Source organism: Dromaius novaehollandiae, chromosome 5, assembly GCF_036370855.1.
Source record: "Dromaius novaehollandiae isolate bDroNov1 chromosome 5, bDroNov1.hap1, whole genome shotgun sequence".
Classification (NCBI taxonomy): domain Eukaryota; kingdom Metazoa; phylum Chordata; class Aves; order Casuariiformes; family Dromaiidae; genus Dromaius; species Dromaius novaehollandiae.
The window spans coordinates 49,128,156-49,155,819 of NC_088102.1; the positions used below are offsets into that span (position 1 = coordinate 49,128,156).

Below are 27,664 nucleotides of genomic sequence, written 5' to 3' on the forward strand. Positions count from 1 at the left end.
CTTCACTGACTTACAAACTGTGGACCTGATCTTTCTGTCCTTGCAAAAATGATAGCCCTTGCTTTCTACTCCCATAGACCTTCCATTTTTATTCTTGATGAGTCGTAATATATCAGATTTTCGTATTTTAGACCTTGACTGGTAATATATTAAATGTTGTTTGTGATGAACTTTGAACCATGGTCATCTGGAGGCTAATGGATGGCAAAAGATGTAATAATTTTTAAAAAGGCTTTAAAAAACTAGCAAACAAAACACTTGAAGTTGTATGGATTAGTGCACAAAGGGCAGATGTGAAAAAGGTGATGCATCGCATAATACTGCAGTTTGCCACATTAATATTGCCAACATGCAGGCAGCAGATATCTGCTCATGTCAGAAAAGCTGCTAAAGTGTGTTAGTTGTTAAGTTTTAACTAGACAACTGAAGTCTAAAAGCCAATGTTTCAGTGCCATGTAAATGTAATTGGACTAAATTGGACCAAAGGGTCATAGATGTTTATGCAACCCTGTTCCTGCACAATGCAGTTAAATGGGGTCAGGGATTCAAACAAAACAAGCAGGAAAACAGAGTTCCCCAGCTTATGAAATGCTAATAAGTCCTAGATAGAAGCTCTGAACTGCAAAACCAACTAAATTTAAGCTTATCGCTTTTTCCTAAAGCAACTTCTGCATGACCTGCTTAGGTCCTTTTTTATTCTGTGTTTATTCTTCCTTCAGGAAAGGAATTAACTTAAGGAAGGAAACAGAGCAGGAGGGAGACTGGGAAGCAAAAGAAATAGAGATGTCACATGTGTATGCAGTTGAGCTACTGATGGGTCAGGATTGAAGAAGAGCTTCCCTCGTTAAACATGTCTTCTGAATGGGCTGCTGAATAAGGTAGGGCTGAATGCACTGAGCAAATCTTTGCAGAGCGGACGTGAGCAATTTGAGTACTGTAGCCTTGGTTTTTGCTGTCAGATTAAGCTTGAGGAAATCCAGTGGTCAGACAAAATTAAGCTTAAAGTTTTGAAAGAGTTAAATCTATACTAGCTTACTAGTTAAAATATTATACTTGCCTTTTGAATTTTACATTTTAATATAGGAAAATAAAAAGGAAGAAAATAACTCAGGAAGACATCTTCCAGCAATGTTTTTTAATAGGCAAGGTAATTGTCACTTCCTTCAACATGCAGGTAACAGTATGTTTTATTGGCAGGAAAAAAAAATAGAGAGTGCTATATGCAACAGATAGTTTTAAAACAATAATAGAAATCAGCTCCTCCTAATAACAAAGGCCTTCTCTAAAGTCCTTACCAGAAGTGTCTAGAAAGTGCTACTCAAGGTCAGGAGGTTGCGCTAGAGGAGTAGTGCAGCCGCCAGGGACTTTGCTGCGCTGTGCACCGGCGCGCTCTGAGCTGCCGGCGAGGTTACAGAGCGCGGTGTCAGAACATGCGGTGGAGGTGGAAGAAGAAATTTGTTCCCTCTGAATTGAGTAGGGTTTGGTAGGAGCTTCAGGAAAGGGGCGAACATAAAAAGCATTAGCAAAAAATGTGAATAATATCTCCATTGGATCCTACCACAAACACAAATCTGCAGAACCAGAATGAGGAAAAAAAACTGGGAAGTGTTTAAAGGGTGCTGTCACTCCCCTGAAGGGTGAAACTGAATAAGGTCTTAAAAATATTCTCGGGTGGATTGCAAGAATAGATTTTTTTTTGTTGTTTTTTTAAAAAAAGGTTTTGCTGATAAAATTGAGGAAAAAAACTAGAAATCTAGAAAATATGGTGGCTAATGCACAGGCAGCCAGAAACTATTATAATATTGTCAAATATCATCCACTTAGCTCTCTTGATTCATGTTTTCCAGCATCATGGTAAGACTGGGTAATACAACAGTTTTTTGAATTTCCAGCAGCATACTAGTCTTTCTTTCAATTAAGAAAAAAAATAACAGCTTGTTAAAAAGGGAATATGTTATGTCTGTGACGCTCCTCCTTTAAAACATGGAAATAGCAAAATGTTTTTCATAGCTGTTCATTACTAGTCACAAAAGAGAAATAACCCATTGTCTGCTTCAGTGTTTTCAAGTCAGAAATGAAACTGCATTAGAGATGTGAATTGCTGTCAAATGGTTTTAAAACTGACAATGAATCACCATATGTAGCTGTTAATGGTACTCCTAACTTTAGGTGACACCACTCTCTCTATAGCAAGATAAAAAAGGAAAATGAATATTTTCTCCCAGCTAATTGTCCAGTTTATAAATTGCAGCGCAGAACAAAGGGCAGCACATATGATTGCTGTGTGATTTGCAAGGCTGTATAACAAATGTTTGCAATCATCTTTCTTTGGTCAAAGAATTATTTCCTTTGTCCTACAGAGGATATATGTCCTAAAACTGTCTTTTAATACAATTTTAAACTAAAACAATCTAATCATACATGAGTTATACTTAATGACACAATTCATTCAGTGAAGGTTAAATTTCAGAAAACAGTTAATGGCAAATTCTTTATTATTAAGTTTACCAAATTATGGTAATGCTAAACAATTGGAAACAGTGTTGTTCGGGGCTAGATGCCTGATTTCAATGTTGGATTTCATGTTTTGTTTTCAGAAAAAAGGAAAAGAATAGTTAATTTTTAAAGGAATGTTATGGATGATTAAAGATTAAATCTTGACCAAGATTAAGTAATATGTGTTGTTTGTATAAAGAGTTATTTATTAAAAGATTCAGTATAGTCTGTGAATTTTGTTCAGGAATTCTGTATTGTGTTATGGTCAAATGTTTTATATTCAGTATAGGCTGTCTCAGTCTCTTAACAGTCATGGAATGTATTACATCCACTTCTACCTTAAAACCATGGCAGCACTGGAAAATGTTTTCTGCATGTAAGCAGATTTGGACAAGCACACTTGGGAGACTGAATTTCATACCAAGTTTGTTTCAATTATACATGTGAAAGAGGTTATTTTAAAGGGTTGTTTTTTTTTTTTAATAAAACATTTGGATTGAAATGTGTTAAATTTGATAAATAATCACTCATATAAAATTAATTTGAACTTTATTCTATTTGTACATTTGACATTACCTGACATAAAAATCATTATATGGTAAATGAACAGGTGTTTCTGTACAACAATTCTGAAAGTATTGTATCTCGTTTTTCATTAGGTCATCCCTTATTTCCATCCAAGAAAGGCAGCCTTAATTCTGATGGTTGAGCATGGGAGCAGAATTGAATCTTTGAACTAAGGTAAAGTCTTCTGGCTTTCTTGGAGCATCTTTTAAAAGTATCATCTTCCCTTTTAGGTTTGTCAGGCTTTCTAGTTTCAAAGTGAAGGTTGTGGGTTAGTATATTCTGCCCTTTGATTTCATTTAGCCAAATTTCAAATATACTTTTCGTATTCTTTTTTTTAATTGCATCATCTTGGTCTCTACCAGCTATGATCCTCATTGCACTGCTGAAACTGAAGTATAATCCTATTTGTCTGGACTAATTGTATACTTGGTCTCCTTTCTTATATCCCTGTTCATCAATGTTCATACCTGCATGTAATTGTAAGATTTTATGAACTTTACAATCCTGACCTTGCAACTAAAGTCCTTATCTTTCCAAGAGTAGGACTGACTATTGATACTGGTAGTTAAAGTCAGCAAAGCAACACTGAAATCAATTAGGTTAAACTGATTTACAATAGTTAAGTGAACTTCTGGGTAAACTGTTCTTTCCAGCCTTTGAAAATCTAGTAGAACAAAATTATACTGTGGATCATTGGAAAAACTGGTATCTTAATAGAAAAATAAATGGCAGAGATGATTAACATGATGAATGACTCAATCTGAATAACATATTTTATCATTCTAATATAAATCAACTATTTCTACTTGTTCTTATTGGCATGTATTCTGCATATTTCTAAATTTTTTGTAAAATCAAACAGGTTTTCAGATGAAAAGAGCTAAGGAGACCGAGAAAGAGAACACATTATGTGAAGAGTCTAAATTTAGAAGAAAAACGTGGAGTAAATTACATTAATACCATTAATATATAAGGCACAAAATTATACAGCAAGTGCCCCCTGATATTCTAAGTAAACACAGGCATGCAGAAATTAAGAAAACAAATCATTTTCTTTTATGAAAGACTTTTTCAGGCATCAGCAAAATGGTTTCAGAGGTAGTAAGTGAAAAATGAAATAGGTATGTTTCTTTTTGATGATTACCACAAAAGCATGTACGTTAACTCCCAGAACTTCACTGGGACAGGAAAAACTATTCTTAGGAGTACATGTAGAGGCAAAATGTAAGTACTGAGGTGTGGCAAAATATTTGCTCAGAGTTAGGTAGGTAAAGAATAATGATCTTATCAATTATTCCTTCCAGAAAGAAGAACTTGCATGAGATTCTAAAAGGTAAAAGCTGCAACTGAAAAATATAATGCTGGCAGAAAGCTTTGAAAGTTTAAGTTTACGAGTAAATAAAGAGCAAATACTGTAAACACTGCAGCCAGCTAATTGCAGAACTGCTCTGTCACTCTGTCTGGTTACTTGATAGGGCAGGGACATGAAAGACTTGTGCCAGTGTAAACTGAAAAGTCACTTCAGGTTTTTTGTGATTTTTGCTCTTTCCAGCTCTGACTTAATTTCTCTGGCTTAACTTAAGTAAAACATAGTCTAGACAGGAGGAAAGGCAAAATATCTGGCTTTTATTGATGGCATCTTGAAACACAGTGATGTTTTTACGGAGTTACCAATCTCTGCTGGTTCTCCAGTCGGTCGTCTGTGCTGCTCTGCCCTGTCAGTGTGCCGCTCAGGCTGCAGCGGAGCATAACCTACCTGTCGCAGCTAAAGCACCAGAGGGGCATTTTTCTTGCCATACAGGGTCATGGCTGAAGCGTGTACAGTTTTGCCTTTGACCTTTTAGTGTTGTTGAGATATTCGCAGTAACCTTACAATCATCATCAGTACTCAGAATATTCTTAATACAGTAGCAGTTCTAACGATTTACAAACACATGTAAAGATTGTTTGCACTCATCTGTCTCCAAGGACTTGTGGTTGATTTAGGGAAGTCAGGGGCTGTGACCCAAAGGAGTCATTAAGAATGTCATGCCATTTGTAGCAGGGCTGTTCTGAGGTTTAATTAGCACTGCTTGTAACAGACTTCAAGATTCACTGCTGGAAAAGAAACAGTGCACAGCACTGTAAGAGGGAACGTGTTAGCCATAAATGCTAAAAAAAAATGGTCATTTTAAAGTAGATCCTCAGCATCTTTCATATGGTACCTCAGTCCTAAAGCCATCCTAGTGGAAAGCACTGTGCAGTGAAATAATCTTAAGGATATGTGGATATCAGAAGCCGTCTTTTTAAGATTAAGATTCCAGCATAAGCCCTAAGAGATTGAAATCCAGTAAAAGGAAGAAGGAAAGAGAAGAAAATCAAAAGATGAATATGTTAAAGATGTATTTTTGTCAGTCAGTGAAGCAGAGGAATGTATTTCTGTAAGGCAATTGCAAGGAGAGAAAATTGCAAAAAAAGAGAAAATCCTGATACAGAAAAGCAATTACACGACAGAGGTGCTAACTACAAAAATGGCTTTTTCAGGGTGTGTACTCATTTATTTGAAATAGATAATGCATACGTATATTAAATCAGTGTTAATCTTATTGATAAGATGACAGCAATTTTGTAGTACTAGATTTTGACAGCCATTAAAAAAAAATCACAGCAAAGACAGTGGCCTTTCTTTTATTTACCAAGGAATAAAGGTGGTCTGGACACCAAATTGGAAAATACATGCAAATGTGGTTGACTGGTTGGTTTGTCCTTCTAAATTCAAAAGTGTGAAAATTCTGTCTATTTCCTACTACTGACAGAGTTTTGAAATCATTTGTTTTGAGTCACAACTGAGTGAGAAACATATGTCTCTCCTGCTCCTGAAAATGAAACATTCCTACTCAGTACAATTGTGTCTTTGAGAATTTATTTTCTATGAGAGCTCTTAAACACAGCAGTCAAGCTAGCAGAGATCTTACACAAGTTTTTAAAGTAGCATCTTTCAGCATGTTTTCAGTGCACCAGATGAAGTTAGCTGTTAAAGATGTGTGTTGGAAGACACCATATGAAGTGGTGCACTGTCATTTGTTACATTGATTGGTACAGACCAAAAAACTATTTCATTCCTACCAAATAACTTTAGGAAACAGCCCACTTTCCAGAAGAGTCATCTTATTTTAATTACTATTTCACCCATTGCTGGTTCAAATCAAAATGCTGACAGCTTTATTGAAAGTAAGAAAGGAGAAAGAAGAGAATCGACTGACGCTGAATTCATAAGACAGACATAGCCATGTACAGGATTAACTACATGTATACAGCCTCAGTTATATAATAAATATACAACCTCAGTTCTGGTACTTTACGAAAATATTTTTTGGTTTTGGTTTTTGTGCGTAGATGCCCATGTAGCCATAGGTTCTGTTGGTTTGTTGTTGTTCATGAAAGGATTAGTTTGCTTATTTTCATTGCATATTTTGAAACTAGGTTTGTAAAGTTGTTGCGAAGGACAGAGGGAAGGCATTGCTTTTTCTGGGCTCCAGGGAGAGTCTGCCTATGTAAGAAGTCATATGACTGGGAATAGTGAAAAGAAGTGTATGTCAGGATGGAGCTATGTACTTATGTGCGGTTCAGATCTGGATTACCACAAGTATTGCAGGCTATCATGAAGTTCTTATCAGAGGAATTGCATATGGCAAGGTATCAATCTTCACATTTTCACCCCACTCAGGATAGTCTGACCTGTTATTCTCTCTAGTAGGTACTAAATTCATTCACATATGTACAGAAGAGCACAGTTTGGATTTACAGAACCTGAACAAAGAGCCTTAAACACTAGCTTTCTAAGCAGGGCCTTGGCTGACATGGTGGAGACCAGCTCAGGACTTATTTTGCATTGTTATTATCATCCTTTTTTTTTAACCTTGAAAGGTCAGCTGTCAGGAAGAGCCAAAGTTTATCATCTTTTTTAACTCCCCTCAGATTTTTAGTTAGTAAGAAACAATGATGAATTTCAGTAGCAGGTACTATTTCAAATATTTCACGAAGATGGAAGTATGCATACGCTGTTCTTAGGTGCATGTCTATGGAGGTCTTGCCAAGTGCAAGGAACAGGAATATCTAAAACAAACCTACCGTAATGTGTAATCTTGCAGCGGAATCATTGGAACAAAGAAATTGCAGACTAATATTTTTCACTCCCCCTTCCTGAATTGTCAGTATAGACACTCAGTTTGAGTAGAGACATAATTATCTAATCCTTTCTCTGTAATTCAAGAGTTCTTATAGTTATTAATATTTTTATTATTAAGCAATTATTCATTTCCAAATCAGTAAACTATTAGTCATATTTCAACATGCAGGGACTTGCTGATAAAAGTTAGTTATTACTTAGCATTCAAATTGTTGGCAATGCTAGGCAACAGGATTTTATCCTACTGCTATTGCAATCAATGGCGAACTCATTGAATATAACGATTCTTGAGCAAGATCCTGATATACTGTGGCCACAAACTGCTGTGCTGACCATTTTATCTGGTGAAGTCCTGCATTTGTTTGTTTCTCCCGTGTGGTGGTGGTGGACTACATGGGAAATTGATACCAGCAGAAACTAAGGCATTCAATTAAAGTAATATAATACATGCATAATCTATTTACCCTATTGTAAACAATCATTAAAACACTCTTTTGGTTATTTTATGTTGCCCAGGAAGTGGTTTCAGCTAAACTTAAAATAGTTATTTGCATTCCAAGAAGAGGACAGTCAGTGTGGGGATAACTAAAGGAACATAGTGGATAAACTTTTCCATGTTGATGGGGAATTAGATGGTGAGCTCTTAAGACAGGGACAATTGTTGTATACATGTACAGCTGCTAGCACAATGTGGCTCCAGGCAGGGGAGATATCTTTGTCCACTACAGCACTATACATTGTGGCTTCTGCATTTGCCAGTGTGTAAGCGGTGATCACAGAATCCAGTTCCTGCTCTGCTTTCTTCTACTTCTATTAGTACAGCAGCTAGGGAAAACGGGGAGTGTACAAGTCAATTTATAAAACTCATTTTTCTCTGCAATGGATTACAGGAAACATTTTATAATCATGACAAGCATTCACTCTTAGCTCATCCATGTATCCCAATCATTTCTATATGGCCTTTCTTTATATATGGGTGTATTCTGTGAACCTGAGCTTCCATACCTTAGCAATTTGTACTGTCATTTACTTCTCTGTAAGCAGGTGTTAAACCTTCCAAAGAACTGGATGCTATTTTGCACAGGTAGAAATGCTGATACAAGCTACAAGCAATGAAAAATGCAACCGTAAGTATCCATTTTGAGCCCTTTTTTCTTTTATGCCCCTTACACATGAGTCACTCTTGGCACGAACAGCCAGACCTTCACATGCACACAAATGGTATTCTGTTTTGACTGGCTATGCTTCAGTAAATGATTTATACGTTAACAAAGAGTGAACGACAGCCTGATTTGGGTCCTGGAGCCCTGAACTGAACCCACTGCAGACTCTGGCGCTGATGATTCTTGATTGCCAGGGTTCACAATGGCAGCATTGGCAGGGTACTAAACAAAAACTTATTTCTGTCTTCTGAATTGCTGTCTTGAACAGCTTATGATTTGTCTTTTGCTGTTGATCCCTAAATGTGGCAGAAGAGGAGACAGAAATGGGGAACAATCGAAGGCCAATTACCTGAAAGATCTTTCTGCATACTTACTAAATTCTTACGAGGGTGAAACTCATCACTGTTCTTGGAACTGGCAGTAGACCAATGCGTTATTTACATTCCAATTACATTCTAATTTGAAGCTGTAAGTGAGTTGTTATAAGAAGTTCATAGATCCTGTGCTGTCTATCTACATATGTATGAATTTCACCTTGAGATAGATGATCCTCTGGAAAATAGTGACTTATATGTGCCAGGATCACATCAAAATTATTGGGAAGGGAAATTTTTGGTTTGTTGGTCATCTCTGGCATAGGATAGTTCATGGTATGTATTGAAAAGTAAAAGTTTACATAGCGTTTGTAGCAGCTGTTGTTCATTATTATTGTTTCAGTAGCATCTGATCTGAATCTTGCATAGTCAGTGTGTTTAGGTCTGAACATTTGCTCAGGTCTCCTTTATGAGCTATCTCAGTAATATATATGTTGATGTTCAAACGGTAAGAACAGGAAGAATTATTTATTATAGTTTGCTGGAGTCAATAATAACCTCTGCCTCAAAAATTAGATCTACAAAAATTTATCACAACACTGAATACTATAGCACCAATTTTCAGCTACTTCATTGCATCAACACACTCATTACAAACCACATCTACTGAGGTAGGTATCTAGGCAGAAGAATGACCCAAACCCTAGTCAGTAGGAAAAGAAAATACCAAGGAGAAGTACATTTCCTAAAATTTGCATCTCTCTGGCATATAGGTTCTAATTCTGATTTGCAAATCAGTTCCCACCTCCACTAATGAACTTCTGTACTGAGATGACTTTTTCTTTCTTTCTCTACTGGAAGAAAGCAGAAGTTGCATGAACAGAATACTCGAGCAGGGGCCAAGAGACCTGTGTCCTAGTCTCTGCCCAAAAGTATGCAAAGTTCCAGCTTTTGATAGCCAGCTGTAACTATAAGTTGTAAGGAAATCTGAAACAGAGGATGTTGTTGAAGATGATACACTTCGCATATATTATTTATGTATCCCTGTAATGGAAAAAACCCTCAGGTAAGACACATACAAATTCCCAAGCACTTAATATAAAAAAGCAAGCAATTATCCTTGGAAACTTGGATTTCTCTTTTCAAGAGCCCATGAGTCTTGTAAAACATAGAATCAGATTCCTTTTCTTGTGCCATTTATACTTAATGAACTAATGAATTGTATGAATTTCTTTAAGGAGAGCAGTGGAGCTGAGCTCTGCCTCCAAGCACCTTTGAACCTTACAAGGTTTAGCGCAATCACCTGAGCAGTAAGTCAAAGTGACTTCAAGCAGCCAGAGCAATGGAACATAGTTCTCCTGTGTCCTGAGCAAATCCTTCTCTTTTGCTTGATTGAATAATAATAATAATAGTAATAATAAAGATACTTACTTTTGGTGCAAAGACCAATCTATTAGATGCTACACCTTAGTGCAACTATACTTTGTATTGGTGTGTTCCTGATTTTGCATTCTAGTCCTTCTGTTGTCCACACTGTCTTCATACTGATATAAATACTGATAACCTCCCTGATACATAGAAAGCAGCAGAAGAGCTGATGTGCACTTGAGTGCCTTCCCTAGCTGTAGAATAGATTTTTAATCCAAAGAAGTCATACGAGGTAGGTACAACTCATGTTTACCACTGAATTCAAAATTAGAGCATGCAGAAATGTGCTCCTACCGCAGACAATATTGATGAAGCCTCTAAGGAGATCTGTCGGATCCAACTCTGTAGAAGAAAAGGAATCCTGAAGGAAGGTTACATACAAAACAGGTCCAAAGTTAGGCTGCATCAGCCTAGAATATTAGTCAGCTAAGGAATTTTGATGCTGGAAATGAAGAAATATCTACATCGGGCAATAGAATACCATGCAAATATCCTAATGCTAGTGAAGATTTGAGTCACTAAGCTCACCTGATAGAGCTCTGCTTCAGATCCAGCCTGGATATGGAGGAAATGCATTTGCATTCTAAATAATAAGAAGTATTATATCTATTGATTTAATAGGAATCTTTAAGAAATCAACTGTTCAGAAGTCCCTGCCTCTTGTGGATAAAAAAAGTTCTTCTTGACTTGTTTTTTTAAATGACATAACGGAACAGTAAGTGGGCCAGCTCTGTGAATTAAATGTCTCACAATATGAGATAAAGTTGTGGAGAGATGTGTAGACTGTCCCAATATTATCTGAGTTTCTGTAAGCAATTGCTACATGAAAGCTCAATGCCATGAGCTTTTGCTTTTCAAGTAAAAGTCAGTTACCATTTCCCATTGCAACTGACCATCATTTTTATAGGACCACCATATTACTCATTGACCCTCAAGACTTATGTCCAAAGTTATGCAGGTATATCAAGTTACGCTTTTTTTTTTTTTTTGAGGTGAAAAAACTTACTTATATACTTTTTTCCTAAGATGAATTGAAAATGTTTCATAAGAGCTCTCGGAAAATATAGATTTCCAAGTCAGGCTAAAATCAAATGAAATCAACACACTGTGGAAAATTACTGTGGTAATTTTTATTTTACTTTACTATGGAAATCTGAAGTTCACCTGATCTCATGCCTCTCTGAAGTTGATTTTATGACTGCAGCACCCCCTGGGGCTGTCAGCTATACTGCAGGTCTGGCGTGTGTGTCTGGCCCAGGGTGAGCAGTTCTGGCCTTTCCATCTTTCCTTGCCCTTAGACCAGTTGTTATGCTGCCTGCAGAAATTCATAGCTTTGAGGTCCCAGGTGCTAGGCCCACTCTGCGGGATGGACAAGCAAGATTCTGACTTTGGAGTCAGCAGAAAACAAAACTTAAATATTTCATTATAAAGTTTCATTTGGGCATTGCAAGCCTGTTCTGTCAATAACATTATCCCTATTTTACAGGGTGAAATGATATAGCAGAGACAAGAAGTGACTTGCCAAATGTCACTCTGCCAGCTAGTCACCAGAGTCCCAGCATTTTGCTTTGTAAGGTGGATATCTTAAAATTGCAAACTATCTAAGGTAAAACTATTTTTATTCTTCACTAAGCATAAATGTTGCCACACTTAGTCATCAAGCTTTAGATTAATTTATCAAATGGAAATAACCAAGATCTCAGAAAAAAAAATGTTAATTTATCCTTCTCTTTATTATTCATATCTACTCCTCATGGAGGTGTTGAATCTCCAGGAAATGTAGCTATCTGTAACTATTGTAAAAATTCACATTTTGTGTCTTCAATTTGGACAGCTGTGAAACTGCAATGCATAATATGGCCATGCTGATTGGCCTACATTGATTTTAGCTCATCAACAATGTGTTACATGAATTAAAATAAGGTGACTATAGTCCTTACCTGCTTCTATTTTGGGCAATACAGAATTTATCATTACTGATTGGAACCTCAAATGGGCACATTTAATCTACTTTTTTATTTGTGATTTCCCTACTGGAGAAGTGATATTCTTTACCACTGTTAGCTTTCTCAGTCCATCCTATTAGTATTTCCAGATCCAACTGTTGTTTTGCCACTAGCTCAGAATACTCGAAAACTGAAGCAAACTTTGAAGTAGTCTAGTAAACAAAGGAAAAAAGGAAGGAAAAGAGATGGCATTGACTGCAACAGAAGTATTTTGTAGTAAATCATTTTTAGAACTTTTTATTCCAGTCAGCTCAATACTCTAGCTGAGCCACCACTGAAATGACAAAAGCTCAATCATAAATTTGCAAAAGAAGTTCAGCGTTTTCAGGGTGAAAACTACTGCAATGTACCAAGGCAAACAGATGTTTGTCTTGATCTGAGACTGAAGAAGGTAACAAAAATCTATGTGCAAATTGCAGGAATTTTCAGGGTCTTAAAACATATTTTACTTCCTCTAGGAAAGATAACTGAAAGGATGCTGAAGTTGTGCAATTTTCACTCTTAGCAAAAATTGGAAAATTTAAACTGTAGAAAGAAGTACTCGTCTGGTAAAATAATCAGTTGAGTTAAGTTTGGCTGGGATTCACTCAGAGTCTTGAAGGCTGGATGGGCTCTGCTGGCATCGGACTGCAGCACCCACACGAAAAATCGGGGGGCTGCAGGGAGCCCTGTCCCGATCCAATATCGGGGGGGTTTCGTTACGATCTCAAGGACGAGATTAAGACGCTAAAACCAATCAAATATCGTACAACCTTTTAATTTTATTTTCCACAAAGTGGGGAGAAAAGGTGGGGAAAGGCGAAGGGGAGACGAAGGGAAGAAGGGAACAAGGGTAAGGGGAAAGATAAAGTTGGAAAAGGAGAGGAGAAGCTAGCTACCACCACTCTGAGTCCGATGATGTTCTGCTGACTCCGTTCGAATTACAGCTCAGGCTGGGTGCCTCCGAAGAGGGACCCCGACCAAAGAAATCCCTGGGCAATTATACTTTCCAATCTAAACTCTCCGCCCTTCATGCAGTAGTTTGGACCAATAGTAATATTTAGGTCTGGGGTCTCCTGTTCCTTATTCTGTCCCTAGGTAGGTTGTTTACTGTTGTGGTTTCTGCTGACAGATGCGTTTTCATTCTTCAGGTCCTGCCCTTATCTCTCAAGGCCCTGACAATTTATTACTTCCCCAGCAGTGACGGTAGGTGTTATTTCCCAAGGTCCAGACAAAGGGAATATGATCTGGACCCCGAGATAGCCCAGACCCCCCAATCAGCATTGTTTCCGCAGCGAGAGGAGGCCCTGCTCCCCAGGGTCCCGGTGCCCAAGCAGGCCTCACTTCAATGCCTTGACATCCTCCCTCCCGGAGCGTGAAGCATGGGAATGCAAACTGCTGGTAACCCCCTTGTCTTTCCTGCCTGCACCAGCTCTGGGACCCTTTCTCACTGAACTAGGGAGTGCGGCCCAAGGCTTCAGCAAATTTAGCTACTCATGCTAAGCAAGCTTTATAGAAGTTGTGCTAAGCAGCAGTAATTTACAGTCCAGGTCCCAAAGTCTCTGCCCGATCGTGGTCTGGTTCAGCGCAGGCTCGGTGTATCCCGGGTGGTCGCAGGGAGACCATTTCGGGGGTCGCAGCAGCTCAGTCCTGTTCCCGCCGGGAACAGATGGCTTGTTTGGGTTTATGGTTTGCTTGCACCTTATGTACCAAGAAATATTTAAGGCAAAAGTTCACTCATCTGTCTGCCACAAGCCCTACCAGTGATTTAGGCAGTGGGTCTGTTGAATTAATGGCCTCACATGATGCTTCAGTGTCTGTGTGCTAACCTCAAACGCTACCAACTACATCCTTTTAAAAACAAGAGGTGTTGACCAGATCATAGTACTGTTTACTGTGGTTAGGAAGAAAACACAACCTCCACATCTTGCATCTCCCTTTAATGTTAAGCATTATATAAACAAGTAGCAATGGAAACGACGGCTGCTTCAGAAAGCTTACAGTCTGTGTGTCAGACAGATTCTGACAAGTAGAGGGAAAAAGACCAATTAAATACGATTTGTGAGAAGTAGCAATTTTTTTTTTTTCTTCCCTCTTTTCAACCTGGATACTAGTGAAATGAGGGCCTGACAGCTCAGGAAGCTTTTCAAAGACTTCGTAATTTTTATAGGGGATTTTTCTTATGCTTTAAAGGTAGCTAATGGAAGGAACTGTGGAGGTGTTTGAGGAAGGATCAGAGTTCTCCCACTGCCTTATTTTAAACCGTATGTATATTTTTAAGAAGTAACAGAATGTTAATCCTAGTGTCATAGCTAAACGCTCTCTGCAGCTTTAGCTGGTTATCATGATTTTTTAACATGTCTTGCCCTAAAATGTACTTTAAGGCAGTTAAAGAATTGCTATTTTTCACCTTACATCAGACTTTTTTTCACTGGAGGGCAAATTGAATCTTGAATGTTTACAAAGTGTTTAGAAATTTTCATGGTGAAATATGTTATGTCAATGTAAAATAAAATGAGACTCTGAAACTGTGCCTTATAAGGTCAAAACCAATGATTTAGAAACTGAAGAGCAACAGAGGTCTTTGGGAATTTTCACTGAGTCCTAGACATTCATGACATGAAATCGAAAATAGTTCGTAATATCAAGAACAGTATTTCCTGAATGATATTTACTATCTCTCCCTTCTCAGAGGTTACCAATTCAATGTAACTAATTCATGCAGCTCAATGGAAACCCATTCACTGAGCTGACCCTGCATCAGCTTATTGATTTTTTTCATCTTTGTCGTTTTCTTTTTTTTAATCTTAAAAGGAACATAGAAGAACTTAAACAGATATCACTGGGTTATCTTAACAGTTTGGGAAAATGGGTGGTTTCTGTACTTAGTGTTTTGGGTTATTTCTTTTTTTAAGGTAATACAAATCTCAAACTATGATGCCAGCCGAAACAAAGTGCACACCATTTCTTAGATCCTTCATATAAAAAGTCTAGTCTTCAGGTCAGTGGTTCTTATTACAAATGGATCCTTAGCTAAGGTTTTACTTTCTTAGTATAATAGCCTCCTTCTGTAAACTCTTGTTGACACAATTTTTTTAATAAGAATATATCAAATGTTTTCTGCTGGACAACGTGTGTGCAAAGTATCTGTGTAGATATTTGGAAGATCAAATATAACATGCAAGGGCTCTGTGGCTGAAACCTGTAGAAAATTGGTTAACTTAAATGAATTTCTTACCATACATGCATGTAGCTGATATCGGAACTGGATCCGTTGTTTCTCAGCCTAAACATTGTCAAGGGGATTATACTATCTGCAAAGTAAAAGCCATTCTTCAAAGCACACAGGAAAAATCTACATGGAGTTGTTAATATTCGGTAGTGCCTCTCGTATGCCACAAAAAACAGTATGATGGCTTTAGTGAAGCTACAGCAATGTACCAATTCATCGTGTGACTCCGCATGGTTTGACACAGCTCTCTGGACTGGCTTTTTCTCATAGAACGTATTCCCGAGGTTTGAGTATAAAAGGAAGTGAGGTAGCATTACTGTGTGCTTTTTAAGCAGAAGCACATGCACACAAAGATTTGATAAGAAATAATCAATCAGAAATTGCTATTCCCAAGTAAGAAAGGCTTGGAAAAACACCTCCTGGTAATGACAGGTATTTACAGCCTGGGTTGGAACAGGTCCAATCCATCCCTAGTTTTCTACAGTTCTGCTGAGAAACAACTCCTTTTGTGCATACTTTGAACAACACCTGGAGGATTCAGCATTAATCTCTTGAATAGAACCGGCTATTCAGGAAGACTGTTTCTGTTCAGTTAGGTAACTTCCAGCTTGAATTAAAGTATAATATAGCAACTGAACCATTCAGTAGTCTAAACTAAGATCTCCAAGAGGATCTTGTCAGCAATCTTGCTTTTAGCTGTAATTTTCTTGGAGGTTCTTAGATATTTTGGAAGGCATGTCCATTTGCCTGGATTTTGTCTTTGTTATGCTGATATATTACGAATATTGCAAGCTTCAGGACAGGCTGAGCCGTACTTCTGCAGGTGTTTGAATGAAATTCAGTGATCATGCAAAAGTAATTTTCAGTGAATAAAAATAATGAGAGCTTTAGCTTCCTATCTTCTCTGGAAGGGATACCACAAGCAATAAAACACCCATTAACCTAGTTCCAGAAAGTAATATATGCAACTTTGTTATAAGATGAGTTGAAGAGAGATAATATGTCCCATTTCTAGGACACAGACTTGGCGCTTGCTTTCTTACTCTCCTATTTCTTTCAGAGAGCTGAAGCTGTTCATAGCTGTAACACATGAAACTCAAAACAGAGAATTTCATTCTGGTGTTGCCATCTGCTGATTCCACAATAATCACTAATTTCCATCAAAATTTTCCCAAGAGATTTTCTGAGCAACTTCTGGACACGACTCTCCTCTCTCCAATCCACGACCAGTGCAGTGTGGGCACAGCTCTTAGGCAAGACCTTTTCCTTGAAAGTGCCCCCAAAGTAGTCTTCCCCCCTAAACTTGATAAGCCAATAGATCAACCATCTCCAGCGCAGCTCATCTGAGTGCTCAACTGTTCGTTACAACTGAAAGTAAGATTATTGGTAGAAAACAGCAGCTTTAAAATAACGTCAGTTAAAAGAAACTTACCTGAGCTCTCCAAGCTGCATTTCATGCTTGCTGGTGTATTTAATATCAGCCTTGTTTTACTAACAACTATTTTTCTCTTATTCCTGCTAAGAGTTTAATAAAGATTGGGATTAAAACAATATTATTTTAAGGTGTTATAGACTACTCAGTATAAATATGCCCACATTTCACAAGTCAATTCTGACATACGTTAATGAAAATTTGGGAAGGGTCTTATTTTGGAAAGAGAGAGAAAAAGAGAGAGCGTGTGTGTGTTTGTGCGCGGGCATGCGTCTGTGTGTGTGTGTGTGTGTGAAAGATACCAAAAAGTTGTAAAAGAACAGTCCCTACGGCGCTCTATGTTGTTGAGTTCAACACTGGCTGGATATTAGCTGCAGCCTACTTGACTCGTCTTCCTGTTGATCTAAAATTAAGGACTAATCTCATAAAATAAAAGAGAAAATGGCTTGCCCCCTGCTCTTGAAAAGTAATAAGAAAATTATATAAAAGTGGATCAACTCCAGAGCGTATGCCAGGCATAACTGAAGGAGTCTCGGCTCAAAAGCCTTATGGAAAAATGTACTAAATAGCTCATATTCAAAAGATTAAAAACTAATTGTCTAACAGCTCTCAAAATGTACTTGCTAATGGGGAATCACCGTTGATGGGGGGTGTTTCTATTTAAACTCCTCAGGGGTCTCTTCTCAACTTAATACTACTTCATATTTTTTATAAATGATCTGAAGGAAAAAATAAAATTACTTCTTAAAGGGGCTTATACATTTGGGTCAAATCCTGAGAGATTACAAGCACTACCCTTACAGGCTGAATCTTGAATCTTTCTTACTGAAAATAAATAGGATTTGGCCTATGTAAGGTCTGGCTCAATTCTAGTGGTTTCCCTGAAGGAAAATATGTGTAAGGGGGGTAAAAGGATTAACCATAGATATTGGAGATTGATATAAAACAGAAACTTTTCATATGTGAAAATTTCTGTACTTTGGTAGTAATTATGAAGTCTTCGGTCTTTGTCTTCAAATTCTAGGTACTAAAATGCCAGTAAAATCAATACAGGGACTTACTGAGTTCTGGAAAGAAACATGCCACACCATGGAAGTGCCTGAACAATAAAGCCAGGACTGTATGGGGCTACTATATGTTTTATTCTTTTCTTCAGTTATTATTGGACTGATTGATGTGCCACCATTTTTAATTAACATTTTGAGATTTTGTAGATGCTTGACCCCCCTGAACCTCTGTGGGTAAGAAGACAGATTGTTTCGTTGCAATGAGGCACCGTATTCCAGTTCAATAAAAGACATTAAAGTGAACATTTTAGAAGGTGTTCTGTAAAGAATTTAGCATCTAGCTAATTGACTTTCTTACTGGACAGTCTCAACAGAATTTTTTGCTCTTCTTATTTACTAAAGACTTCATGAATTATTAAATTAATAAATCAAACCCCACTATTTTACCTCAATTATCCCCCAAACAAAAGTAATAATTTATATTCAAATTTTAAATAATTTAACATTACCCAGTTTTGGGGTAAAATTTACCATCTATACAGAGATTGTGCAGAAATATCTGAAGTTCCCAAATTTAATTTTTATCCATTCAAAATCAATGGTTTGTTACTAGCATTAAACTAGAAGCACTAAGAAACAACTGAGGAAGTCATATCGCATGGAGACATTTTCAAGAGAGCTGCAGCAAAATATTACTCAGATAAACTTGTACTGAAACAAATTACAGTGGTCATCAATTAGCATTGCCTTTTATGCTGCAGAAGCTACAGTTAAGGGAGCACATATGGGGTTCAGCAGAGGTCAGATTTTTATTTTTGTTGCCAGTGCATAACCTTTTTCAAAACTCGGACTTCTTTTATTCAGATAGAAGGTGGCAATTTCGTTCCTGCTGGTGCATGGGGATAACTTTAAATCTATTTTGCTCATTCCTGTGGACTTTTATCTTCACTTATTTCTTCCTCCACCAGACAAAATGTCAGGTGTTTGATCAGGAGCAAATATCTATGTCTTACGGGAAAGGAGTGAGAATGCTGGTGGAAGAGGTGGTTTTGGTTATGTCAAAAAACATGAGGAAGCTCATTAATCTAGCATTGTGTGATAGAAAAGAAATATAAAAGCTCCCCCCCCCCCCCAACATGTGTATTTATTAGGGAGAATTTTGAAAAGCCCAGGGGAAAGAGGCTGTACTTTTAGCTGGAATATTGCTTCGCCTGAGTGAGCAGAAACAAGTGTCTGCCTTTGATAACTGTGCAGACATTAGGCTCTGAATATTAAAGAGGGTTGGCAGCTACAGTAAAACTGGGGCACTTACCATTTCTGGACAAACCATGCCATTCTCCCTGGGAAGTCAGCTAGTAAATGCTCCGGCATTTTGTCTTCTGTGCTTCATCTTTGACAAAACAGAAGGCAAAAAGTAAATGAACTGGATTGGGAATTCTTTAAACTAATTATTTTCAAGAGATGAGTTTCCAGTTTAGCTTTAATGTGCTATTATTTAGTGGTATATCAGTGCTCGGAGGGAGGTTGATTTGTCAGTGGTTTACTGTAAGCAGAATGAAATGTTAGATTAATCACAGACAATAGAGAAGAAAGCCTGCTCTGGTCGTTACAAAGCCTCCAAGTATTTGGGCAAGCAGCAAGGTAAATCAGCCAGCAATATCTCCCTGTCTATCCATTTCAAACCAGCCACTAGCATACATGCTACTATAATACTTTGTTTGTATGACTCCTCACAGGACGGGTGCCACGGCGCTCCTGAAGAACCCGCACCCTGGGACAGTGAATTCCTGCCTGGAGGCTGTCAGTCTGGGAAAGCTGGTAGCTCTCACTGCCAGTCTGTCTCCATTACCAAAAAGTACTTTTGCTTAATTTCTCATCCTAGTAACGTTTTGCAGATCTGCAAAGCAGCATTTGCATCCAACCTTTGGTGGATTGCAGTATTCATAAAGTTGAATATCTTTGTGATCTGATTATTTGCTTGTGAGTTGGGGATTTAGCAATTTTGGTATTATGCTCTCTATCTGTACTGGTTTAGTTTCATCCCTCTGGTACAAGAAAAACTTTACTCCAGTTCCTGGCACAAAAAATTTCTCCAGAGCAACAAATGACCAAGCTGTATTAAATATGCAGACATGTTCCCGTTTAATAGGAACTGCATGTGAAATCTGCATATGCCATGAACAGTTCTTTGAGTCATCCATTTATTTGATATAGGAAAAAGTATTTTTATAATATCTCCTTGAACTTTTTGAATTATATTGCTGGTACTTACTAGAGTTATTTGAAGAAGTTTTATTTTCATTGTATTTGCAATTTTTAGTCACTCTGACCATATTTTCTGTCCTTCCTGGTGAGCCTGATGGGTCACGATTCTATCTAGTGACTGGAAAAAAATGACAACCCAATTTCAAGACTCTTGAGTAACTTAGAATAATTTCATTCTTACTGTCACGCTCCTGCTTTTATTTAACTTTTGTTCCTGTCTCCTTGTAGTGCTGCAAAACTTTAACAATGATATTCAGAGCAATGTACACTTCTATAGCTATGGTTTCAAAGTGCTGATCAAACATTAATAAAGCTTCACAGTGGAGATGTTCAGGAATATTTTGATCATTTTTTTCATGGAACACAGAGATTCATCAAAACCAGGAGTCTGTTTTGATAAATTTTCTATTTAGAAAACATTCTGATAGCAGTTCTGAAGTAGACAAAAGCTCACATGTCAACATTTTGAAATGCAAGAGTTCCACATATTTTGGAAATAGCTTTTCATTTGTATGACAATTAATAACTAAAAAATAGTGAAGTCAAATTAACCATTTCAAAGACATTAAAATGAAAACTTTAGATTGAAGAGTTTTGAAATGATCAAATGTTTAGTTCCCAAATACTTGCAAGATTTCAGTTCAATTTCCTATTTGAGGTCAAGGAAAGCAAAGCAAAGGGAGTATACTCTCCATATGACAGCTGAGGAAACTAAGGCGCATGAAGACATCACTGAATTATGCTGGACTGTATATTTAGTTCTGTACTAACAAAAAAATACCAGGAAAGGAGGCAGTCTTAATTACTTGGTGCACCCAGTGTATATTTTGTAAAATATCACTTACACTTACAGATGTCACTTACAGATTTTATTGTCCTCCTGTATATTTTCAGGAACACATACTTTCAGAGAATAAGCAACTCCCCAAAGTAGACTGTCTTGACAGCAGCATTCACTCTTCTGTTTTCTTTCAGCTGTACTAACTTGTAGATGATGTTGTCTCCCACTAATTAATGCCTTTAATTAAATGTTGGGCTAATGTAAGAATCTGTGAATCATTAATTTCCATTGGCTAAATTAAGGTTCAAGGGGGCTTAACTTTAATGAGTTTACTCGCTAACCCTGTAGACTTTTTTTTAACTAATTGATATGTGTTACACTGTTAAGTGTTAATGTACGGTGTATCATAGAGCACGATAACATGCTAGTTCACAAGTAATATGTATGACCACATAGATAAAGGCTGATTTAACCTACATGCGCATTTACATTCTGGGATGTCTAAACCATACGGCATATAGGCGGTATATACACGGCAGATTTAAGCTAGCAATCAAAAGAAAAAAACATATTGAGTTTGATCTTGTTTTTGTCAGTGTTTTGGTTTGAAATTGATCTGATCTGATAAAGTTTATAGACAGATGACATCAATGCTAAACGCTGAGGAAGCAGACAATATGCAGTAATTGGTCCTAAAGCTGTTTCCTAAGCCCCAGATAGGGAGCCGCATCCAGCAGGGTTCTGCGGTCTCCGGAGAGATGCTGGAGGCTCCCAGCTCTCCGCTGGCAGAAGCAGATGAGCAGAGCGTCACAGCAGCGTTCAGCACCCTGCCGGATGCAGCCCATAAAGATCAGTAAGCACACTGACCCAGGAGCAGTCTGATCCGAGGTTTTAATTTCATTTCTGCTCCCCAGAATCAGGAAGTTCATCAGTAAGATCCGCTGTCATTTGGCACAATAGGATTATAGGGTCAGCAATTAGATGTTGTCATGAAGACAATGCAGTTATCAGTGGCATTCCTTATTCCTTTCTCATTTAGAAATTACCTTCCCCATTTAGCTGATTTTCCTCAGCAATTAAATGCATAGGCTTTAAATAATTGAGCTTTCTTAGCTATCTCAGTGTTACAGTAATAAGCTCCATTCAGCTGATAGCCCAGCCCCGTGTGGGGCAAAACTTAGAGTGAGGAACTTAACGAAATACAGTGTTGTGGTAAGTTCTCATGCCTATAACTGTGTTTCTTTGTTTTTCATTTTTCTTCTGAATGTCATGTTCAAGTGATGTAAGAGGCACATTGATGGGTTTCGCCTGTGTTGACAATGATTTGGTTGGTTCTGTAAAAACCTCAGCTGTTTCCCAAAGTTCACGTCAGTGTCAGCTAGCTGCTATTCCTCTTTCCTGGGGGTTTGCTGCCCTACACTTTCTGTGTTGTGGTACCAAAACCAAGGCAGTATTCAAAGGACAGCTCAGCAGTGGGGCAGGCTGTAATCTAATGCATGCAGTCGCCTCCCCTCTTGCCGAAGCTATGCCATTTGCAGACAAGTAATTCAAAAGAGAAGATGTATAAAATGAAATCTTTGGACCTCTCTGATTGACAAATTTATCTAGAAATAAGGAAGACTTCGCTTCTGATAATTACTCAGGAAATTTTTTGCAAAATTTCAATATTACATGGATGTGAAATACAGAACCAAGCCCACCAGGACTGGGGGCTAAAATTCAGAACTTATATTTTGTGCTTTTTCCTCTGCTTTTCTCTCAGCCTGTACCATGCACTCCAAATGTCGAGAAATGTTTTCACGTATCTTTGAATAGTTTTGGCTTTGGGAGGTGATGGTTTGAGGAAGGATGGCGCATGTACACTTGTGCTCAGTTTTCATTCAGCTAGCTCTGAATATGTCTCCTCACAGCACCCGACTGCTTTTCGACTGTGTTTTGAGATGCCTTACTTGCCCTTGCTCGATGTAGGGAGAAGTCCATGCCTAACATAGCTTTCTGTGTCCCACTTCAGGGAAACAGGGGAGGGATGGAGAAGTTCTCAAAAGCTACCAGGATCTACCTTTACCTGTCTGAGTTCTTCATGTCTTGCCTAAAGACAAACAAAATTCTGTGGCATGCTGAGAACTGAATTTCTTTTCAGGTCTTTTTTCCTGAAACACATGCCTATTATTCCTAACAAAATACTGACCTAGCATAACTTAATTCATGAAATCTGATGAGACCACAGTCCTTCATGAAATAAGTTCAGGCTAATCTACACTTCATGTTATCATAAAACTGATAGACAACAGTCAACATTGTGGTTCTGAAATTTCAGATTTTCACTGCAACATGCAAGATTACTTACTGGTGAAACTGTTCTATCATATAGAAAAGCAAAGTATTTAATGGTCTGCATGTTTGTTTGGGATAGGTAGGCCTCACTGAATGACCTTACAACGCCCTAATTCTAGCAGTGCTAACTTGTGCATGTACAGTGCACATACAGTGTTAGAAAACTTTCTGAATTTCCTGCTTCTGAACGCACCGTCCTTGTGATAAACCTTGCACACCTGCAGTGTTTAAAGTTTGCAGAATTGGCACCAATGACATAGCACTCAAATAAAAATCTGCTGCATGGGAACTGGAGGGTGAAAACAATGAGGTACTAAAAGCTTTCTGTATATCAATTATTTCATCCACCAAGCATGCAATTAGTCTAATCCCATCCAAAGCTATTATTGCTGCAATAGAGATATTCTTGCATCTGGTTACCGGTGTATGGAAAAGAGGCCTATAGTTTTGAACTTTTTTTATACATATATATAAAAAACTTTGTAACTACTGTGTTTATGATGTCCTTAAAGATTCTCCAGTGTTCAATGTTTTATATTCACTGTACTCTAGACTCAGGAGAATTCCAGGCTAGCAACGAGCAGCAAAATGCTAGATTAAAAATAAACCACTTTAAAACAATTTCTAGCCTTTTTTCCTCTGCAGTTTCCATGGAATTCTGATAGCAGTTTGCCAGAGAATGTGATTTGGTTTTATGACTTTTTTAAAGTCATAAAGTTTAAAATAACTTCACTTTAATACCAGGATTAATTTTATACTCAGAAGGGGAAGAAATGGTTGGGAGATTATATGGTCTACAGCCGAAATGGAAACCTCTCTCCTGAGTAATGGTTGTAAAGAAGTGGAGAAATTGCAGTCTTTTGAACATTCAAAGATTAAAAAGGGAGCAAATTCTAAAAACCCCCTCTGTGTACCCCTTGGGCGTGCAGTCCTAAGGGGCAGATTTTCTTTCTTAGATCTATTGACAGGCTGAATTACCGGCTGTGGTCCCTCTTAGTTTCTCCGGAAACTCTCTCAAACATTTAAAGTATCCAGTTTATGTTACTTTTTCTGTAAGTCCCCATAGAAGTAAAGAGCTGGACTAAGTCATTGCTTATCAATTTTTGAGAAGAAAACAGCACTGCAGGATCTGGTTTTGGCTTGTGCTGCCAGCTGAAAGTGCCGTGAGCAGGCAAAAGGCATACCAACCTCCCTGTACTTTAGCTACAGGTTAATAGCACATGGTGCCAAACTTTTCCTGTAAGAGTGGATCCCAGTCAGCAAGACTCTTTTGAGGCAGTTCTGCTGTGGTGTCCGGATCTGAAAAGACATTTGCGCAGCAAGGCCATGTAACTTGGCAGTAAGCTGCCTCTTTATTTTCTGCCTTCGCTGGTGGGTCCTGAGAACTCTAAATCTTCCTGTTGATTTGGCCTCTCATTTGTGCTCTTTCTGAATCCCTCTTGTCTATATGGATAATAGCTCCATTAAGAAGCCGGAGCCACTGAATATTAGATATGGTAAAAATGCCTAAAACCAGGAGAGTGCCTCTGGAAAGACTAGCCACAAAGAAAAGTTCATGAACGAACTACACAGAGTTCTGATAGTGCTCAGATTGCTAGGAAATAAGACAAACAGCTGTCAGAGATTCAAATAAGAATTATGTACCTTCATGAAGTTAAGTGAAGCTAAAGAAAAAATAAGTGTTTTATTCTATTTTGTTAATGTCTGTGGGATGAAAACTCTAGTACAGTTTCATGGCCAATTAGGAAGAGCAGGCCAGTTATCAGACCCACTACCTAGAATTTGGGGAAACACTGCACTACTAGAAAGATTTTTCTTTCTTAAGGCATTGGCTGCATATAGGAAATCAAAAAGTGGAAGACATTGAAATTTTTAAAAAATTGTGAGACTGTTAATATGGAGGACTCTTAATTCAAGAGGTTGGAATTCTACAGCTGAGAATAAGGGTTTATAGAAGTTTCTGTCTCAAACTTAAAATAGCAATCAGATTTTCCAGGATGATGGATAAAATCAGATCAGACTGCAAGTTTTCATTGGAAAAATGGCCAATATTACAGCGAAACAGCTTAGCAAATTAAGACTTCCTTTAGCAACAATGGGCTGAAATGTTACTAATAGTGAGAAAATCAGAAGAGTCACTATATCCTGGAGAGGGATTAAGCAGATCAAATGTTGGTGTCTCTCCTTTAGGATGAATTGCTTTTTAGACTATTTGCTTTTTAGATTTATTGACTGTATTAACTAGATCTCAACTGACTACAGTGAGAGATTAGTCTCAGAAAGACTTGCATCATAAACATCAAAACTGGGTGAGGTGAATCCCATCCTTAGAAGTTCTGCCCATGAAGAAAAGTCAGAAGAGGAGAATATGGTACCCCAACACAGGCTGAGCTTTCTAGAGGTGTAGAGAGCAATGGAAAAGGTTCAAACAAGGTTTTTGCCTCTTCGTGAAGCTTAAGCAATGTCCTGCCTTTGTACTAAACTGCATATTTGTTAGAAGGAAAAACATTTTGCAAAGTATAAAGAAAAAATTCCAGAAGGGAAGTGAAGAGCATATAGGGAGAAGAACAAGAGGAATTATTATTATAATGAATATAACTACTAAAAATTATTCAAGAGTAAGTAGATTACTAGCTTGTGCACAATAAGAATTCCTGTTATATTGTGGGCAGAACACTAGTGCATGTGACAGTAAGTTAAAAATCTGGGTTAAAATAATGAGAAAAAATAGTAATAATGAACATAGACAAAGAAAACATTATAAAATAGAGTAATCATTCTTGCTATATTATGCAAACTGATAGCCAAAATATTTTAAAGAAATCTGATGAAAAATCAAAGTGAAAGCCACTGCAAAGATCATCATCTGATGTTGCATACATAAATAAGTCTCATAAAATTATAAGTCCATAATCACAGGTTGCTGTAAATTTGTTTGCTTATGCTGAAAAAAATATATTTGCTCTGCATTATTATCCCGCTATACAGAAATGGCATTATTAAAGAATACAGCTATAGGCCATGTAATATAAAAACTTTGGGAAACCAACTGTGGTCATTATAGACAATCGATCACAGTTTGATTTTCTGCATTTATTTGTTTTGCAGAAGAATAAAATTCTAAACACAAGACTCTAAGCCCAGGGAACCCACAGTCTAATGGTCTTGTAGAAAATAGTGTCATAATTATTCTAAGATCTATTAAAAATTCTGGGACTGATTCAGATCTTTGCTTGGCATAGCTAAATTACATAGCAATGCTCTTGAGCCTGGGATTGTCATTAGCTAAAGTACTGTTCAACAGGAAGTTCAAAATGAGACTACCTGACTATATTACCGCTAAAAGATATGAACAAGGATGCTCTAACTTTTTATGAATCGTAGAAAAAGGTCAAAGAGAAAATACAGTGTGATAAAACATCATGTCCGACCCCTTGCAGCTGCAAGGTAATGTGTGTGCAGGGTAGCTAACAGTGACAGAAGCAGCAGATTTGTGTGAAATTATTCTTAACTCCTAGAAGATGACTGCTAAATGAGAACAGACTTATAGAAACAGGTCTGTTGCTGAGCTGAAAATCAGATTGTTCTACAGAAGGGAGAGGTAAAAAAAGAGAGAAAAGGGTTGAGTCTTCAAATCCCAAAACTAACCAGGAGAAGCCAGAAGGTTAAACAGCACAAAGGACAAAAAAAGGTGCAGACCTGACTGCAAACTCGAGTAAAACATAACAGAACAAAACATGCAAAGCCTGAGTAAAACATAACGGAGTGCTGATCCCATGAGTTGCTTTGGATGCCAAATTGAGAGACTGGTTATGAAATAAGTAGTATAAATATTTTCTTTTCTTTCAGAAAATAAAGGATGCAAAGTACATATGAGACTTCAGACAAAATGTTACGTGCTCTGGACTACTCTGAATAGGACCAATGGCATGAAGAGCCTGAGTAACTAAAGAAACAGAAATGTCTCTCTCACACAGACTCTTAAAATTTTTGTTAGTTCTACATGTTATACTAAAAACTGGTCGGATGCTGAATTCTCATTCATCGCCACCTGTGAATACTATATTGGCTGTTACTGCTGACACCTGCTTCTTGTCCTCTGCCCATTCTCCTCTCATTGCATGTTCTGCTAATGTATTTAATGTGTCTAATGCATTTAACAATCTCCCAGTTCCAGCATTTCTAGTCTTTTCTTGTTTAAATTCCTCCCAGAGAACTCTGATCCCCCCATCCTATCCTTGTGTTCATAGGGAAGAAAAAGGTAAGTCCTTGTAGCATAAAACAATTTAAAATATTCACTACTCTTCCTGTTGCATGCATCTTTCTGTGTCTATTTTTTCTTGAAGCATAAGCAGAAAGACAGTCTTTACATTTGTACTTCATTAGATAATGCTAATATCATTGCTTTCACTTAAAAAAAAGGAAATGAAAAAGAAGTTAATGACCTGGAGGTGGATTTTATAGTTTGTTGCTGACACTCTTGACCTTATTC

At 37.6% G+C, this 27,664-nt stretch overlaps 1 long non-coding RNA gene across 1 annotated transcript; it reads left to right on the plus strand.

The window, feature by feature from the left end:
• Window positions 1–593: 593 nt before the first annotated feature.
• LOC135328657 (uncharacterized) lies at window positions 594–27,491 on the plus strand. Its single transcript, XR_010389618.1, has 3 exons — window positions 594–878; window positions 3,156–3,237; window positions 27,022–27,491. It is a non-coding gene; the product is annotated as an uncharacterized LOC135328657 (long non-coding RNA).
• The last annotated feature ends 173 nt before the right edge of the window (window positions 27,492–27,664 follow it).